Raw genomic sequence first — 20,402 nt, forward strand, 5'->3', positions numbered from 1 at the left:
GGAGCGCCCCGTCGGTGTTCGCGTGTCGGTTCATTTGTCCGTGCCCGGGCGAGTGCAATTTACTGCGTTACGCTGCAGCGCGGACGCGCGCGCACGCGCGTTCGCGCGGGTGCAGTTAACCGTTCGAGATTTATTAATTGTGAAAAAGTCGCCAAATTACCTCATTAAATATATAGTGGGCTGTCGGAGGATGGCGGTATAAACGATTCGTTACGACAAAATCAATTCGTACCGCGGACGATTGTTACAAGTCCGCAGTATCGGAAGGTAAATAATTGCAACGTCGCCGCTTGCACGATTATGCCAGGCAAATTGAAGTGGTATGGGCGGCCAATTTCGCGGACGGAAAAATTAATGTACAGTCGTGGACAGATCGGTTGCGAGAGATACTTTTTTTTATAGATTTCTAATATACATATAGTTAATATACATAATATATATTTTATATGTAACTAATATTTTGCAAATGCGAACTACATGTACTATCTTTAGTCTAGAGACAGTATAATAACACCAATCGTGGTGCAAATTCGCATTTGCAAAATATTAGTGCGTTTTTAAAAAAATAGTGTCGTAACCGATCTGTCCATGACTGTACCATAAGCGCGGGAACGTCTTTTACGACGTCGCGCGTCGGCGGAATATAGCATGCATCGAGCTAACATTGTTAACGCGAAGCAAATGGAATTGCACCGGGCGGAGAAGCCAAGACGGAGAAAATGGAACAGTCTGGTAATTACTTTTCCATCGGAATCGCAAATAAAGCCGGAAAGATCGACAGATTACAATCTCGTTCAAGTATCTCAATCCGATAGGAAAGGTCGGTGGCATTGTGGGCGGCGGCAAAAAGAAAATAATCAGGATCGCAAATTGTAATGAGGGTGACGTCAAGGAGGAAACGGGAGAGTCGGTGGTGAGGGGCCCCAATCCATAAAAAAGTTGAGAAAAAAATCGTAAAGAGAGAAAAAAGACGAAAGGGGCGGGGTGTAAAGGGGCGGCCGCAAGGAAAGATAAAGAGAAAGGAAAAAGGGGGGGGGCGCGGAGGTGAGAAGAATGGAACTCTATTACAGTAAAAATATGTATGAGAATAAAAGAATGAAAATAAAGTTACGGAGAACGGTTAGGTACAAGATAACTGAATAATGGAAGAGGAAAAGGTGGTCGGAAGAAGGGAAAACAAAAGGGGTACATTGAATGAGAACTCGAGAAAAATGGTACTATTAATGCCGAAATATGTATGAGGCTGGAAAAGTCGTCGGGTGGGAGGAAAAAAACAGAACGATTGAAATCAGAATATCTAGGAATCTATTATGTATCCTATTTCGAAACGTTTCCGAATAGTATGATTACATTTTTCGTCAGTTGTCCTACATTCTCTATAGACACTCGAATTCGAAACGATCGGAAAGTTTCCGACACCTCGCGAACGAGTGGAAAGTCGATTCCAATCGGAATACGTTGAGAGCACCGGAACATGAGCGGCGTTATTTGAAATATTTAAGATTAATGCATCAATCGTTTACACGCACAATACGTATAATCAATGAATGAATCAATTGGCATCACGACAAAGCGGTATCGATTATCGATTTAATACGTCTCTTTTTAACAAAAAAAGAGGAAGCAGAAGAAACTCTACGTTTGTAATTTAATTTATATAATAGTAAGTATTTAACAGTGAATTCGCCTTTAATTAAACCTTAATTCCGCTCGTTTCATTTATTTTCGTTTCGTACTTATCGAAACGAGCAGAAAGCCAATTCCGTTCGTGTTTCAACAAGATGTAATAACCCAAAAGTACAAGCGGAATCCGATTGGAGTTGAAAACTCACGTTTCAATCGAAATCGCAAATAGTCACATAATAAATGTGAATGCAGTGAACAAGAATATAATTGAATGAAAAAAAGAAAACAATTCATTAAAAATTATATTTTTGATTCTATGTATATATATTACAAAATATTAATAAAATATTTAATTTGAAAAAAATAATTAATAACAATTATAGATAGTTGTAGGTTGTTATTACTTACTAATTGTAAATTTAATTAAAAAAATTGTCAAATCAATTAACGTACTTGCATATAGAAGTATATAAATATCGAAATTGTGGCTTTACTTTGAATAGAATTGCAAGGTTGAAAATGTAAATTTTAAATTAATATTGAATATTAGATCATAATTGAAAATAGCAAAAAAACTGAAAAATAGCGATGAAGAAGAAAATGACATGATGGCAGAATGACAGCAGAGAAATCTCTTTTCCCTCCTCTCTCTCTCTCTCTTTCTTTCGCTCTCGCTCTCGCTCTTTTCTCAGACAAGGGCCATCATGCTATGCTTTTAATTTAAAATACTGTGAGGAACGCTCGCCAATTGATTTTATGCAAATACCGTGGTCGATCGGTCGATCGGACGATCAGTCGGTTCTACGTGCTCAAATAATACCTTCATGGATCGGAGTCGGCCATGAAATGTTTGCTATTGAGATAAAAAAGTTAGAAGTGGTGTAATTGCGCACGCGTTATTTACGGATAATCATGTGTTGATTTAATACAATCGAATCGAAGTCCATTTGGCCAATTTGTTGGAAATAACGCAAATATGTATCACGCTGAAAATGTTAAAGTGCTTGCACAATGAGAGAGAAACATGTTTTAAAACATAATTCTCTCTTAATGCGACTTTTATTCAATATAAAATATGATAAAAAACACTTATAACATCTATGAATGAAAGAAGAAATCGAGCTTTCTAGAATTATGGCAAATATCGTTACTATAAAAATTGCAAGAGAGAAAGAGAAAGAGAGAGGGAGAAACATATTCAAGGGAGAAGTCGAACTTTTTAGAAAATAATAGTGAATATCATTGCAAAAATTCGAAAATGGAGAATAAAAAATCAGGCTTTATCCAGTTGAACATTATATTTTGCGTAGTTAGATATATATCTCTGTGATATACTTCCTCTTCATCTCCCCTCTCCCCTGAACCTAGCGGCGGGAATATGATTCTACGCTTTCGTCGTTGTTCATATCACGTTAATAATTTCATATATAACAGCGACGCTGTTGCAGCCCAAATGTCCCCGACGAGAGAAAGACAAACGTTTGTCAGGTGGTATATCATCACGGACACGCAGACCGAGTGACTGTGCGGAATTAGCGGAGAGCGAAGGATACCGTGCGCGAAGTAGTACATTAACGCTATATAGTGTAATATTAGATATATCTTGTCTGTCCTGCCTCGCTTCTCTCTCTTCTGCCATTTTGCCATTCCTCTTCTCGTCCATTGACAACACATTTGACTCTCTCTCTCTCTCTCTCTCCCTCCGCGTGTCCTATCCGAATACCACTGTGTCCTTCTACTCTCCGTCATTATTAATGATACCGTTCTGGAGGGCAACCAGCCTCACACTCTCCCTCTCCCCTTAACTCGTGTTACAAAGCGAATACACGCAAACACACGTAATGTATTACAATGCGTTGCAATACATTATGCATTGTCAACCAGTATAGGGGGACGTGTATAATCGAGAAGTAGCAGTATTTTTTATAGCCCAACAGAGGATTTTGCATTTTTACGACTCTGCAATGTGTTGGATGATCCCGAATTATGCTTGAATTTTTGCATTTTTCAACTCGGAATTTTTTCCACATGATTCTTTTTTCTTCTGTTGTGCAATACAGTGCGAACAGTGAATATCGTATCATCCTCGCGAAAAAGTGAATGCCGCATTTTTGAAAAATAAGTTCAAAGACTGGCCGGGAAAAGATCATTTTGAAATTAAAGGTAACTTATATAATTTTATTTCTTTTAAAAAAATATATATTTTTATCTCATCTTTTAGTCACAGAAAGACATCAAGTAGACTTGAAATACGCATGCAGATAAAATAATTTTCAGTATTTTATTTTACATCACGAGATTAGATTGTAATTGTTATTGGGATTTCGCGTAATTATGAGTAATAATAATGAGTAATAATGAGTAAATATAGATTATATATTCTATATTTATTTTCGAACTTAAAGCTTCGAATATATTTTACTGAAATAAATACTTTTCTACATTGTAGCCGCAGCGTACAGATGTAATTAAAACATTTTACTAACCTTGCTCCAAATCGCACATTTCTGCGGCGAGAAACTATTAATATTAACTCCGTGTGTAAACGTGATAGTCGTTGAAACGTTTCATTCATTCGTAATACAAAACTTCGAAACGAGATTTCAGCGCGCGATTGCGTTTTACATTTTCAGTGGGACGCACGGGCAACAAATAACCACGGCGATGCACGTGACACTTGGACACGTTTTGCACGTGTTGATTCGCACGTATATACACAACAAAGTTTGACGAAATTATATCAATTCAAAGGATTTATATATCGAATGCGCATTAAATTTCCGAACTGGCTGCACTTTTGAATTTTTTAAACTGATATCACGTACCCATTTAATTCTGCATTAAACGCTTGTCCGGAAAATTTTGCGATATGGAATTAATAATTACGGAATCAATTCCGGAAACATGATCTGCGTCGACGAAAGCAAAGTAAAAAGGACAAGTGAAACAGAATCGAAAAATTTCGTTAATAATGGAAATTTACACGCTCGATCGAACATGGTGAAGTTTAATGGGGTCAAATTAATTTGTCGCGACGACGTACCCGTGTTAAAGGGTTATTAAACTTTTCCGAGCTTTTTGACTGTTCGATTGCGGGGTAATACGTGCAATGAATCTCAATCGGGTTTTAACGTGATAAGAATTTTCCAATGAGGGGTATCACTTCGAGGCTTTCGTGAGCTTTATCGCCTTCGTCAAAAAATCAATATTTCTAAAGAATACGCCGGGATTTAAACCACGACATGACAAAAATCAATTGTTAATTGATCGCTTAAGTGATGCGTTATCAAAAATTAAATTGATAGTTTATTAGAAACATTTTATTCCTATTCTTTCGATTATTTATCTCATTATACAATTAAATTAATATTTTATTATAATTATTAACAATTAAATAATAATTTAACAATTTTATTATTGATAAGAAATAGCAAGTTTTATTAGATTATAATGAATTAAATATTCGTAGCTTTGAAGCGATTTATTTCTCAACATTCTTGGTAATAGAAAATTATCTGAGGTCTTCGCAAGAAATTATTTGCGTGCACGGAAATGCACATTGTTGCGCTTCCTGTACAAATATTAGCACTGATAACATCGAATACCTTCACGGAACGGTGTCACACGCGTACTCGTCAATCGCAACGCGAGCGTTTCACGCATTCCGGCTATTCCGAGAAGCCGTTTAATCCGTTCATATACTAGATCGCTTGTTTATTGCAGCCATTTGTACCGTGCTTGAACTACGTCAATCTAACGGCAGCGTGCGAGCATAGTTTCCAGTCAATCTCGCTGACTTTTCTCAGAAAAGCTGAACAGCGCTCTCTTGTAATCTGCCACGCGTGTATCATTCTGTCACGTGCAAAACAAAATGATTCATGTGTCATTCATGCACGCGCGCAAATTGCATCCGACTTGTTTCCACCGTATCGCGTGCTGAAACGGTGGGTGGGTAGAATTAACGTATGAAACTACATAATAAATAATGACATGTAATTTTTTAGACGTATTATATGCTACAAATATTTTAAAGAATTTGAAGAAAGAAAAAATATTAAAAATATAATTATGTATTTTTTAATTAAGTAAAGCATTTTAAAATTCTTTTAATTAAGCAAAACATTTGCGACCAAATAATCAATCGTCACGTAACTTTTAAACGCGAATTGTTATTTTTATAATTATTATGTATTTTTTAATTAAGTAAAACATTTTAATTCTTTTAATTAAGTAAACCGCTTCCGACCAAATGATCAATCGTCAAATAACTTTTAAACGTGAATTGTTATTTTGAATTATTATAAGAAAAAGAAATTAATCTCTCCTCAATTATATAACATTCAAGCTAATAGATTGGCGTTAAATGAGATATTTATCACGAAATGCAAATGGATATCATAAGTTGCAGATTTATATATAATTAATTACTTCGTAATATTTGTCGGAAACGCGCGAGTGTCATTTCGAGCTCAAAGGATTAACAACAAAACGTTATTAATTATTCAGTTGTAATTATACACAAGCGAGGCTTTGATTTGCTAATCTGTGTTCCGGACAGTAGTTGCAATAGCAATGCGCAGACAGTAGTTGCAACAATAACACGCGGACGGTAGTTGCAGCAGTAATGTACAGACAGTAGTTACAGTGGGTAGTATTCAGAGGCAGTAGTTACAGGCAGACTGTTTACGAGCGAGATGCTGCGCAATATTTGAACGTAAAGCAAATCGATGACTGTCCTTTTGCAAACTTTATTCGGATGTCCGATCGGTACAAGTGACGACTGAGACCTAACTGTTCTCGGTCAAGAGAAGTCTTCATTTTGGGTTTAGGAGATAGAGCATTTCGTAAAATAGTAAGCAATAACGCGAAGCATTCTAAGACGGAGAATATTGATTTGGCGCGATTCCTCCGTAGAGAAAGAAAATGCAAGCAACCGATATGCGATGCAGAAGAAATTCTTTGATTAAGAGTCTTAGGCCATAAATGAATAAAGGATATGGAATAAAGGATTAAAGATTTATAGATTATTTTATTTAGGGTAAGTTTATTATTAGAGTTTGCTCGCTAAAATTGTTTGTATAAAGTTCAAGAGTGGCGAGTTTTAAAATAAATAAATACGTGTTGCATCGTTCGTGTCGCGACAGGACGCGGTCGACAAAACTACAATTCCTTTTTTCTTTTTAAACGTGTACAGTTCGTTTATATGATAAACAGAATTAATGAAAAGTGAACATCACTTGACTGATTCGGAATATTGCCGAAACATTTCATGAGCGCGATATTTAAGTAGGAGACTCCATTTCATATATACAATACCAAAATATAATCTTATTGCTAGTCCTCGCAAGTCAAACTTCAAAGCCATTTCTCCAATTCAAGTGGCAAGTGTCAGTTCTATGCCGCGTAAACACGATTCGATTCAATCTCCATCCAACGTAACTTACAAGATGCTCCAGCCGAGAAGAAGCTGCCTTTTGCGACTAAATCACACCCGAAAGGATCTCGACCAGGCCTGCTCTACCTAAACAAGGCTGCGAAATATTCCGCTACTTGTCGTCATCGTCTTCTCGGGGGAGCGCGTCTTCGATAAGTGACGGGACTAATATTATCGAATATCGATTTACGCCGTGCAATGGCAGCGTACGGCGCCTCGTCGTCGTTATCCCATCAGGATTGGCAGTCAGATAACTAAACGGCGCGATCGATCCGCGCGGAGGTGCGTGGGAGCCGATATCTCGGCTCGGTCGGCCGGATCGATAACGCGGCGGAACTGCAATTAGCATACACGTGATTTCTACGATTGTGCAGTAGCGGCACGGCTGCTACTAAAGCTGTCATTTCCTGGGCACGTACCAAACAGTGTCTGGCGTTAACGGCCAGACGCGGAGACGCGATATCTTTCCGGAAACAATAGCGCGCCTTATTAAACTGTCCTATTTCGCCCGACTATGGAACGGTAGTGATCCTGGATTATATTATAATGTTACAGCAATATACCTAAACGCGCCAAAACGTCTTATTATAACTGTTATATTTTTAAGTAATACTAGTGTATGATAATAGTAAAAATAAAGTAATATTAACTGGTATAAAAAATTAAGATTCAACTTTGATTAAATATTAATAAAATTTGTCAAGGTAAACGGATTAATGAGAGTGTAGGTAGTTAGAGCGTAAGTCTTTTTGTTAAAATACCAATCTTTGTTAAATTCCATAGACCATTTCGGATCCATTTTGGATTTGTAATAAAATTTGATTGTATGATTATAATTATGGCTTTAACAGTAGCGCTAACATATAATACACAAAAATAAAGAAGTGAAATTTATAAATTAATAAATAAAATAAAGGGCTGTGAGCCAAAGCAAGACATTTTATGCTCCAAGTAAAATTAAATTTACAAAAATAATAAAGTTTATAACTTACATAGCAGATAAATATTATAAAAGTAATCGGAAATATAATCAAAGACATACTTCAAATTGAGTAATAATTTTAATTACAAAACGTTATAACGCTTCTTTGACACACGCAGTAAAATCACTTGACCAACGATCGATCGCTTGAGAGACTCATTCAGGATTGCGATCATTCAATGACATTCACTTTCACGGGCGAATCTGTTTTCACGTGCTGCCCATGACAATGATACGCTCGGCAGACACGACCGGCTTATCTACTGCAGCCAGTTATTACAGCCTCGGTAGGCAGGCAGCGTCGTCGCCGTCGGCAGGAAGCCGCTATAATATTCATTGAGCCAAATGAAAAATTACTTCTCGTATTATGCGCGAGCGAGCAAGGCGAACAAACGCGCGAGCTTGTTCGACTAATTGCATGCGTGATTGAAACGCGCGCGTATCAATCAAAGTCAACCGCGTGTGTTAAGCCCGAGTGTCGAACCGCGATGAGACGCGGCAAATGGATATTACGGTCGATCTCTTAATTAATTTTCTTCCCGAACACTCTCGCCATACTTCCTGACTTCATAAAAATCGCAACAATCGATTATACTTTACGGGAAGGGTGGGAGGGAAGGAGGGAGGGTGACGGGAGAAGGAGGAGGATTGTTCAGCGAAGCATCCGAAATTCAATAGCAACGTAATATCAACAAAATATCCAAAATAAAATGATTATGCAAAAATTTACACTGAATTCTCATATTTGATCTCTTTTGTATTTTAATTATTATTTATTTATGATAATTATTTTTTATGTTTTAGTTATTATTTATTTATGATAATTGATGATTTTTCGTATTTTAATTATTTATTTATAATAATTGCTTTTTATGATATAATTTAGTTCATAACAGTTGTTCGGAATTATATGAGTTATTTTGCGTTTTTAGATCGTATCTTTATGAGACCAAGATCTCAATTTTATTTTGATCTCAAAATTTAATTTGATAATTTATTTTTATGTATTTTTATATAACACATACATATTTTATTTTATTATATTCTAACGAAAAATTTTTATATATTCTGAGAGACGTCGTTCATTTACTTATTTATTATTATTAAGAAAACAAGAACAATACTGTAGACGTAAAATTCTTTACTGGACACCATGGTCGTTTTATAACAAACTGATTATCTCCCCTACGCGCTGTATGATTATTTTGCTCGTGCTGCTACAGCAAAACGCGGCTTTGGCAAACGACCCCGAAATTCGTCGCTGTATCCAGGCGAATTTCCTGCGCGTTGCGTAATCGCGGATAATTAACCAACCCACCGTCGCGTTCGCTTCGAGGCGCCATACCCCGGTCATACCGATTCACCCCGTCACAAATCGAAATTTGTACACGGTGGGTTACCATGCGCGCGGTCAACGTTTTCAGAAATAGATGCAAATTCGGCAAATTCGAATAATTAAGTCTCGAATGTAGAGCCATATTCCCGATGCGATCAACTTTTCAAGAATACAATTTTCTCGTTTACTCGATAGCGTTCTGCAATTTTCTTCGTGATCTCGAATGATTCCGCTGCGCTCGATAATATTTATATAAAATTGACAGAATGTAATTTTGGAAATATTTTCTATTCAATTCAATTATTTATTATCCTAAATTTCAAATTAAACAGATGAAGACAGATTTTAAAGAGCTTTTAAATGCACTTTTTCTCTTTTACGTTTTCGACACGCGCGTTCGATGATACGAAATAAATGTATTTTTAACGAACTGTTAAATATTGATGGCTCGTCAATTGGACGAGTCATATTTGTTAACGAGAATTTGCGAGAAATTGGCAAAATTGGCGAGAATTTGCTTTAAACGCGCGAATCAGGATTGTGTCGAAAATTACCTCTCGACGTATCGTATTGTATTATATAGCTATTCGAAACAGTGTATCTCCGTTGTAAACGTCACCCGCATGATTCGCAGATATTATTTATAAAAATTCCGCGTAACAAGGCGACTGATACAGTCGATACGTGAGCACGGAATTGCTGTCGTTTGCGTGAACATAATAACGCGCGATGTTTTCCACATTCGTTCTGCGAAGGGAGCATACGGTAACGTTAAGATACGCATTCCCGTAACGGACGGGCTATTCTTGGACTTGGTATTTCATTGAATACTAGACTGTACGTGCGTTTTACAAACATGGCGGGACAGATTAGATTATGGGCGGCGAGTCATTACGGGCTTCGGCACCTCCCTTATCAGAGGCTCGCGGCCGAGCAACGCTCGCGCGCTCTTATCACCGCATGCGAGTATTGTAAAGAGCGTCTCTCTCTCTCTCTCTCTCTCTCTCTCTCTCTCTCTCTCTCTCTCTCTCTCTCTCCCTCTCTCGTGTGCCTCATGGATACACACACGTATCCGTATGATGTGTCCGCCGGATAAGCCGTGAAATATGCTTTCTCCGGGGCAAGTATACGGTTCTCCCCAAAGAGATCGTTTTCGTCTCGGCAATAAAGACTGGCGATAACGAAAATTGCAATTACGCGTAAACGCAATTTAGCTCAATAAAGTCTAAAATATATAATTTGCATAACCTGTCGCACGTACATTTGTGCCGTGCATTCAATTCAATCGGAGAATGAAGAATATGCACTTTCCCGAGCAGGTCATTTCACGATAAAGAGAAAAGTTAAATGGCTTTAATAAAAGTTAAATGTTTCATGAATCTCGTCTTTGTTTCATGAAGCCTTTATCCAATTGTAGCAAGCTTTTATTCGAGGATTTCAAGATAGTATGCAGTTTGAGAAAAAGACTTAAAAAAAAAAAGATTCTGAATGTGGACAGTACGCTTCGGAAATTACCGGGGTGAAGAAGTCCACGCCAAATTTCGTGCTTGTAGAATAATGATTTCCGCAGATGCCGGCCATTTCCGGCACTCTCGACCGTTCTAACGAGCCGTTAAACTTTCACGATGGTCACATCCAAAAACCGTGGGTATTACGTGAGAATGAAAACAAAAGAGATTTCTATGACTTGATGTCACCTGACAACCATTCTCTTGGCTATTTCTTCGAGATTTCGAGGTTTTATTATATTTTGAAGATTTGTGGAAATTTTCAAATGATTAATACGATAAATTCGTTGATCTTATAAAATTAATTAATTGCTTATAACATCAAATATCATTTTGAGTTTTCTAGTGAAAAGTATTAAAATTATTTTCAATTTTCTACAATATTTTTTATCATTTTATTTTATTTTTTGATATATGACTCTCTTGTTATTTATTATATAATTTTGGTAATAATTTATGCACTCTCAGGATTCTAGTATCTCATCATAAAATACATTATACAGCACATAATATAAACATTACTAAATATGTGTAACTAATAGTGAAAATATTTATGCGTTGTTACTAATATCTCATCTAGGAGATATAGTACGCACAGGTTCCGTAACGTTGAAAGATTGACGAGCGTTGTGTGACTTGCAGATACATTTGGTCAAATGTATTTCGCACACGAAACTGCCATATCTGCGACGTCCAAAACATACGTATAAATGCTCCGTAAATAGTAACGACAAAATGATATCCTTTTTGAATTACGGGACCTCATGAATTTGAGCGAATTTTAGTGAATTCCGGAAAATGCATTTATATTTTGAAGAATCGTACGAATTGTATATAAAATTCATTTATAACTCGATACAATAACAATGAAAATACTAGTCCATTGTCAATCGGCACTGTCATTGTTTGATATTTTCCGTATTCGTCAACAAGGCCGAATGTAAATTAACCGAGAGAGTGCGATTTATAGCGTCGGTGAAAATGCAGTATCGATTAAACGCGAAGGAAAATGTAGTTTACGCGTATAAAACGCATTTATTTCGTAATTTTCATAAACGATAATTCGCGTTTACTTGTATAACGCGCCACGCGTGTTACACCGGCTATCGATCGCGCTTTATACGTTGTATACGTTTCTCGTTATAATGAAAGCGAGAATATCAGATATTATCTAAACTAATGTTTTGTTAGAGCAGTGTAAAAATGAAAAAGATGTAATGTTTTTTTCGAATATGCTTTGTATCTTAAATCTTACGTGATAAAAGATAATTTAATCGCTTCGTATTTAAAATTTACGTATAATTGCAAAAAATATATATCTAAAAAATGTATTTTGATACAGAAATTTGTCAATAGTCTTTACATTTCTCGTGTCGTTGCATTTCGATGCGATAACAAAGTAAAAACAGAAAAAACACGAACTTCTCTATCTATTGAAGTGTATAACATTTTGCTGTTGAGTTAGCTTCGCGATTTTCTATTCGCGCGTTATCTCTTGGAGGTTTCCACGCGCACGTATCGACAGTTACAGTAAATAACGTGAATAGGAATCTGCTTATGCAATCGAGGAAATTGAAAATTTTGAATATCATTGCTCAGCAGTGTGCACATGTGTGGACACGTGTTTCCGCGTCTTGCTTCGTTCGCGCTTTAGCTCCAAGCTGCACTTGGCGCATGTGAATCCTATTACGTGAATATTGTCACGCGTTTCTTTATTACATTATTTTTAAGCTTCTCTCTTTCATTAATTTATGTACATGATACATATTTGTCTCTTGCTACAACATATTTATTTATTTTATTGAGTGAAAAATAAAATTTAATTTGATCTTGTGTCTTTTAAACGTGAAAAATATTTGGGAAAAATGTTATATTTTAATCAATCAAATTTTACTTTCTTTCGAGTAATGGCTTGTTTTTTCGACGCAGCACAAGCTAGATACTACTGCAGTACCATGTCGACATAATGTTTTATTCTGTAACACCTCTTTGACAATTTTTTGCCTGAGAGATGCGCATACCTACGAATCATATACAATCCCGCCAGCTGGATATGTGTCTGAAAAGGGTAGAGGTTTCATGCATCTATTACGAACTCGATACGGACATTATTGTAAAATATGCGCATTTTTTGCGCGAGATTTAAATTCATTCAAATAACAATTTGCAAAAATATTTTTCACGCAATTTTCACGTAACGCTATACTTCCGTAATTCAACGAATGTTCTAGCATACCAAAACGACAGAGAAACATTTTAATCATCCGATCAATAATACAAATATAATTTTCTATTATTGTCTAAGCAATTTGCGAGCACGAAACCGTCTCCGGTTAGAAAGAGCGATGTTTCTCGAACATAGCCTGGATATTTAGCATTTATATACGTGACGTAACCGCGTTACCAGGCTATACGGTGCACTCCCTGATCGATAAGCGTACATCCCCGGACGAGGTGGTGGTGGAGGAGGAGGAGGAGGAGGAGGAGGAAGAGAAGGTAGAGGACGAGGAGGAGGAGGAGGATGGGTCCAAGGCGCGCGAGAGACTTTTTGTCGCAATCCGCGGCAGTTTGATAACCGTTTGCTCGCACTCGCGCCCATAGATACCGCGTAGAGGGAACACCTCTTACCCCTCTCTCTGTAGAGGCGTCCTGCCTGGGGATTTATTGTCGATTTCGCAGAGCGCGTCACGCAATCGGGCTCGTCGAGAAAATTTCGACCGATCGGACGAACACGCCGGGCTGTCGATAAGCCGCGCGATGCACCGTTAATCTGCATGCGCGCGCGCGATTCAACGCGTGCGTACCGCTCGCTCGAATCTGCATCTCGAGATCCGCTCGAAGGCAATATAACGATGCGGTGAGGTCGAGTAGCATTTACCTCGATCCATCATGATTTTGAGGAAATGGGAAAAAAATGGCTTGCCTTCTTTAACATTTTTACAATATCTCTGTACTACTTGAGAGGAGTAAGCGTGTATAAAGTGTAAATATTCCATTTCACCAGGGGAAAAAAGTAAAAAAAGTCATAAATGTGAAAATAAATTACACTTTGCATTATACTTTAAGGTATATTACTTAGGATTAAATAAAAGAATATAAATGTGAAACCAAAGATAGTGAAATTTGTTTACTTTATCTTTAGCGTAAAGATAATGCATTTTCAGTATTAGATATTTTGAAGCAAAAGAATTATTATATAAAAAATATAAATTTTTATTATTTATATAATATCGCAGTAATTATAATTATTTTTATTAAGTTTTATTAACTGTATTGTTTCAACTGTTTTAAGTCAATCATATTTGGAAACTTTGGAATTACATTTTTAATAATAAAAAGTACGCGAGAGAAATTACTACTTTATATATTCTAGATACATGATGAACTCTGTAACGAATTTTGTTTTAATTATCACGATAATTAAATATAACTTTGTAACTTTATTTGCTTCAATGTTGCTTTAATTACGTGCTTCTAATTGCTCTAATCATTTATTATCTCATAACAAAATCGATGTTTCTATTAACATTTGTCGTTTGATAAATTATAACAGCGAGTCTTTTCATCGATGCATTCGTTACATGTATGATTGACAGCCGAGATCTGTGACATTATTTACATTACGATGATGATGCTTCGACGCGGCACCGTTGACGCAACCTCAAAGAAATCGTTTCACAAGTCCACGATTAAATGGCGCGACCTTGTCAGCAGGGCTCCACGTTGCTGACATAACGACATATGCTCTCAATGACAGTCAGGAACGTCGCTGTGACTTAACAGCATCGACCACTGGCATGGAAACGAACATGTCAAACATCCATGAGATCATTGCCGTATTAATCTCCCGTCGCCGTGTATATTTTTTCGCGAATGAAAAATAAACGACCGGTTTCTGCCAGGTTCAGATTCCCATAAAAAAACCAGGCATGCCAATCAATGATTTATATAAAGGTCTGCTTGTTTTGAATCATTTATTATTTTCTTCTCGAATACGAATAAAGTATAAAGTCTATAATAATATATATTTTAGAATGTAAAATTTAATACAATTAAATATCGATCTTACTTTTAGAGAAAATCAGAATAAAATTTTAGATTTAAATCTTCATAAATCTTAATTCATTAAATCTCAATTGGAGCTTTAAATGCATTTAACTTTTATTGTACGTATAACATTTGTTTTTCTTTTAATATTTTTTTATTTTGATTTATTACGTAAATTTATTACGTAATTTATACAAAGGATAGAGGTCTCGCGAAAAGTGAAATTACGGCGTGTCTTTGCGAAGTCGCGGCAACTTTCGGTCGCATGCGCGACATCGCAGCATGTGATAGTATTTGTCGCCTTGGGCAAAGCGCCACTCTATCGTAATTATACGTTCGTAATTATAGAATCCCACTCATGCGAGAACGGGGGAAGACAACGGTCGGAAATGCGCGCGCGATAACGACTCATCGATAATAATTCAATAAACAGACTCTTTATTTCGCGGATCGAAGAAGATGATAAGGAGCAATAGCCTCGCGTGGATCTCTTTCTCTTTCGCCGTAAGTGATTAGCGATAATTTGCGATAATTGCATGCGCAAACATAACGTCGGCGGGATCAATCAAGGCGGAAGTTAGCTTATATTGAGAGTAAGATAAGCGCGAGTAATTGCCGGCAATTAGATTAGGTAACGATACACCTGTCGCACAATTGGAAATTTTTCTTCTAGGAATTTATTATATCAAATTTAAGCTTTTTTTCGGGCATTTCTAATTAAAAATTAAATACTGTGATTTTTTACGAATATTGTGTGATATTAAAATTGAATTTTATATATTTAATTTTAACATATTACGGCCTGATTTTCATTGCTCTGACCTGCAGGTTTCAGTTTTATTTATTTATTTTTTTTAAATAAAATATACCATCCGTTAGTTAAGTATAAATCGTTAAAAACAATGGGCTAATATCATCATTTCTCATGCACAATATCGAGAAAATTTACAAGAAACATGACAAATAAGGAAAAAGTTCGTATAAACGTTTGAATAATTTGTTCAAACAAGTCGTATGGACTCAGAAAATTTGCAGTTGAAAAACTACACGTCATATGAGAAAAAAACATTTAAATACTTTTAAAAATTGATTATTTATATGAGTTATAATCTTGTATTTAAAAAAAATCATTATATCTTCAAATATCGTGATATTGAATTATGCGAATCTGTACACCTATAGTGTCAAATTTAACCCTATTTAAGTCGCCATTATTCCTACTTGATATATAGTTATTTAAAAAAAACGATGAAATTTAACTCAAATTTGGATTAAATTTGAAAAGTTTTGAATTATTTAACTCCATTGTTGTAGTTAAAAATATCTATTTATTAAGTAGGAGCAGTGGCAACTAAAATAAGGTTAAATTTGACACTATCGATTTAACAGTGTAGTTAAGTAGAAGAATAACGTGTAAACCTGACAATTAAATGTGTTAGTTTCTTTCACAGTGCACTTTTTATCACCCTTTATCGTGCGTCGGATAACCCTGAAGAAAATAAGTATCGGTTCATTCTTAATTTATGTCGAGGTCTTCTCATATTGTGCAATGGAAACCGTGTAAATATTTGAAAAAGTCCTTTAATTGGTTATTCCAAAGCAATTAAGTATCGATAATTACGTCAGTGGGACTATGATACGTGGACTACATATCGAAATTTCATAGTATCCGTTAATTAACAGTTATTAAATTTGCATAATGCCCCTAATAGGATTTTCAATTGATCTCCATTTATGATAACGTAATTAAAGTGCCCCGTATAAATTCCTACGCGACTATCAACCGCGTTTAATTATATGCAATCATGTGGAACTTGTGTGATCACAGATTATTAGATCTTTCCAAAGTAAAGTCAACCCCGACGTCCGTATGTGTTATCACTGTCATATGTCAAGCTTACAATGTCGCGTTAATGAAAAACATAGCAGAAAGAGATAAAATAAAAATTATATTTTTATACCGTTTGCGAAGTAAGAAGATTTCGATGCACAGCTCGTGTGTGTAATTGAAATACCATTTTATATTTTCCTCTAATTAAACAATTGCACGCTTACTTCACAGGCTTAATTCAGCATATTCGTTATCACCCCAGTGTCAAAGAATTCGTACTTACCTGCTTGTCAAAGATCACCGCTAATTGACTCTCGCTATAACAAGCCCGCCGCTAACAAGTCTCATCCGTGGACCGCAAACGTGCAGTTCGCGTACCCTTTCTTTCTCTCGGTCACGCTCGTTTACGGCACATCCCAGGTGTTAGACGTGCGCCTTTCCCGTGGCGAATTAAGCTGCGATGTGCCTCCGAAACTCCGAAATTCACTCTCTGGAAATTTCGCGCTGATACCGGCGGCACTGAACAAGTCTGCTCGATTCCAAGGTGGTCCCACCGCCGCCTCAGTCTTAGCGGCAATCCAATTTGCAACGATCGATGCTACTGCAGCTGGAAGCGCGTCGACCAGTCGCGCGTCGAAGAATCTCGCAATCTTCCTCGGGGCGGTGAGTTCCGGTCGATCTGTTTCCGGAGAAGTTAACCGATTGAATGGTCCCGAACGATCGACCTCCGCGCCGTTAAAGTGCGGCAATATGGCAAGCGAAATGTTTGTTCTCGCCGGGAGGTGTCGATATCGTTTCTTGATGTTTCCAGAAACCTTGGGAGATTGGTTACTTCAAATACTTTGGTTCGTTCAAAACCGGCCGGATCGAGGTCGGTAAAACAAGGAGGAAACTTGGGAAAGCCCGGTAAATTAATCGCGATCAGACTACCCTTCGTACGAAGTCGAGATTTCAATCCCTCCCTCGGAGAAGGGAGGAATCTTTTACCATCTTTCCGCGAGAGAAGTATCAAGGCGAGCGATCGTTGATCGCATCAGTGGAAAACTTTCCGATGTCATTTGTTGGGAAACTTTTGCGCCGCGTTTTTAATCGCGTTCCACAAGTACGATACTCACGATGCTCAAGTGTGAAAAATGCGCTCGCCACTCCTGGTCGATCGCGGCCGCGCGTTTTTCACCGTCGTCGGCCGAGGTGTCACTGCTTCGACGTGCATCCTCGCGATTTATAAAGCCTCACGTCTCCGACGGCTCTTTGCACGCCGCGTGTGTGTCAGTCCGACCGTCGTTATTATTCCCCTGCCAAGTGGCCGTTTCTCCCTCCACGCAATTGCGAGCCGTTACCACCCACCGTCACATGTGTAAAGTCTAAAGCCTAAAGTCTGAAGCCGGAATCTCGCGGTACAACAATTTGCTTATTATTTCAATTTACGAAATTTTTCTATACGATCTGAAAAGTACAAAACAATATAAATTTGAAAATTAATATTTTGATAGAATCAGGAAAAAATCGCGGACTTATTATAATGTACTTATTATAATGTACTTATATATATAAAGTACTTATTATAATGAGTAAATATAAATAAATTATGGATAAATTCATAGTGAATCTCGTACTATAAAATAAGTTTCTTTGATATATATATATATATATATATATATATATATATATTAATAAAAATAAATTTGAGCTACTAAAGAAACTTATTTTATATATGTATGTGTGTGTGTGTGTGTGTGTGTGTGTATTAAGAACAAGGACTAACTTAGTCCAAATATTTAAATAAAATCACGTAAAAATATATCTATTGTGTTAATCTGATTGTTAAAAAACAAATCAGGAATTTTATTTTGTATTTAGGCTTAACGGGCGAGGATTTATGCAATTTGAAGTGATTGACGCACTAGAATTATGGACATTCCATTTTAGGAATCGATGCCTCTAACACTGGTTAACCTTAATTGAAGTTAACTGAATTCGTTCTCTCCAGATGATCGTATCATGACACGAATAGAAAGATATGGTACGCTGAGATTAGAGTTAATCAACGTCGCGGGAATCGACAATAAAGAAGCCGATGTGTCGTATGTAATATTGAACATTGACGAAAGAGAAGAAGATGCATGATATTATATATTGATATAGATTAATAATAAACAGCTCGTTATTGTAAAAATAAATACATTATTTATATTTAATGCGCTACGTTACACGAAATTAAGTATTTAGGCGACCGAGAAAGGCCTAGTGAGGTCGAAACTAGTATCGCGAAATTGTAATATAAAGATAATAAAGAACTAAATTTACAGTCAACATTTGCTCGTTTTTGGCTCATTTCTTAATTATATTGTTTTCATAATATTATATTTAAACTTTTTTATTCATAAATGAACAATGTAAATCTAAAACTTAATATTTAAATTTAATATTATAAAATATCTGCGGCAAAAAATTCTGCTGTAATAATTTTTTTACAGTTTATTTTTCTGAATTAAGATTTTTTATAATATAAATATGCCTATATATTTTTTTGCACTCAATTACCGCAATATTAATTATTAATTTCAAAATTGAAAATTAAATAATTATGCATTGTTGTAATTCATTTCATATGTATAAAATATGGACAACAAGAGTTTCCATTTATATGCTCACAAGCGGAAAATGCCTAGAAATACAGTAAATCCTCTTAAAACGAAGTCATTGTGCGTTATTTGGATTATCTTTACACGCCAACGGCTAGCAAGAGATTTTTCTCATGAACCTGAGAGCTTCTTATCTCAACCGTGAAAAAAAATGATGACAAAAGTTTCAAACAAGATGGTTTGTTTTAACTTCTTCTTACAATCTCGTTAATGCGTACAGAGTAAGGCGCTTTTTGCGACAAAATTTTCATCAAAGTAAAAGTTTATTTTAACTGGTTTTTTAAATGTAATTTGATGATTTGTTTTCATGATTTTACAATTTTTACAATTTATTTATCTGTTTCAATAATTCGTTTATTTGTAAATAAAGCGAAAATATTAATTTGTTTTTTAGAAAGATTCAGTCGAAAATATACCGCATGATATGTATGTAATTACAAATTTCACGGTTTAATTTTAGTTAATTTCATGACATTTGCAGTGTTTAAAATTTTTTTTACTGTTAACTTTAATACAAACAGGTTATTAATTTCGCTGTTTTGTCACGCTCCACTCTGTATATAGCTAATGAATTTAATTCCGCTGGACTACAGTCATATAATCAGTTAATTCGCTCCGCACAAATACGGAACCATCCCTCATTCAGCTGTTATTCAACATTTACTTAAAACGGGTTCTCGAGCAAATATATACCCAGGACCAAACGATCACATATTTCGCTGAAAATGTGCAGCAAGGATGCAGTTCATAGTTAACTTTCCGAAATGTCAATCCAATTTTTATTGCTGGCTGTCAGAATTAAATGTGTTAAATATCCATTTATATGCTTGGAAATACTTATCTCTGCTCTGGGCAGACGAGATTCGTTGCTGCTTCGTATCGTCCTCTCGGTGCGTCACTGTGCGTGGGAAAACCTCGTGATAACTGACGACAGTCTACCGAATGTCTGCCGTCAACTGCTTTGCATGATTACACCGTGTGCAAACGTGCGTG

The 20,402-nt window shown here is 36.2% G+C and overlaps 2 protein-coding genes across 7 annotated transcripts in view; one reads left to right on the forward strand and one right to left on the reverse strand.

Moving 5' to 3' along the window:
- The window catches only part of LOC105453563 (trichohyalin-like), a 43,872-nt gene extending 25,846 nt beyond the window's left edge, over nt 1-18,026 (reverse strand). Inside the window, exons 1-2 of one of the 2 annotated variants that reach the window (XM_011695626.1) lie at nt 17,880-18,026; nt 17,048-17,579 (exon numbers count right to left, since the gene is read on the reverse strand). The gene's annotated coding sequence lies outside the window, so the exon portion shown is untranslated. Of the gene's footprint in view, nt 1-17,047 lie in introns of both variants that reach the window. The other variant, XM_011695625.1, reaches the window with a different exon arrangement.
- Nucleotides 1-20,402, forward strand: part of LOC105453564 — a 90,053-nt gene that overhangs the window by 41,917 nt on the left and 27,734 nt on the right. The gene's annotated exons all lie outside the window — the stretch shown is intronic.

The sequence above is a fragment of the Wasmannia auropunctata genome, unplaced genomic scaffold (genome assembly GCF_000956235.1).
Source record: "Wasmannia auropunctata unplaced genomic scaffold, wasmannia.A_1.0 LD335998.1, whole genome shotgun sequence".
NCBI classification, from domain to species: domain Eukaryota; kingdom Metazoa; phylum Arthropoda; class Insecta; order Hymenoptera; family Formicidae; genus Wasmannia; species Wasmannia auropunctata.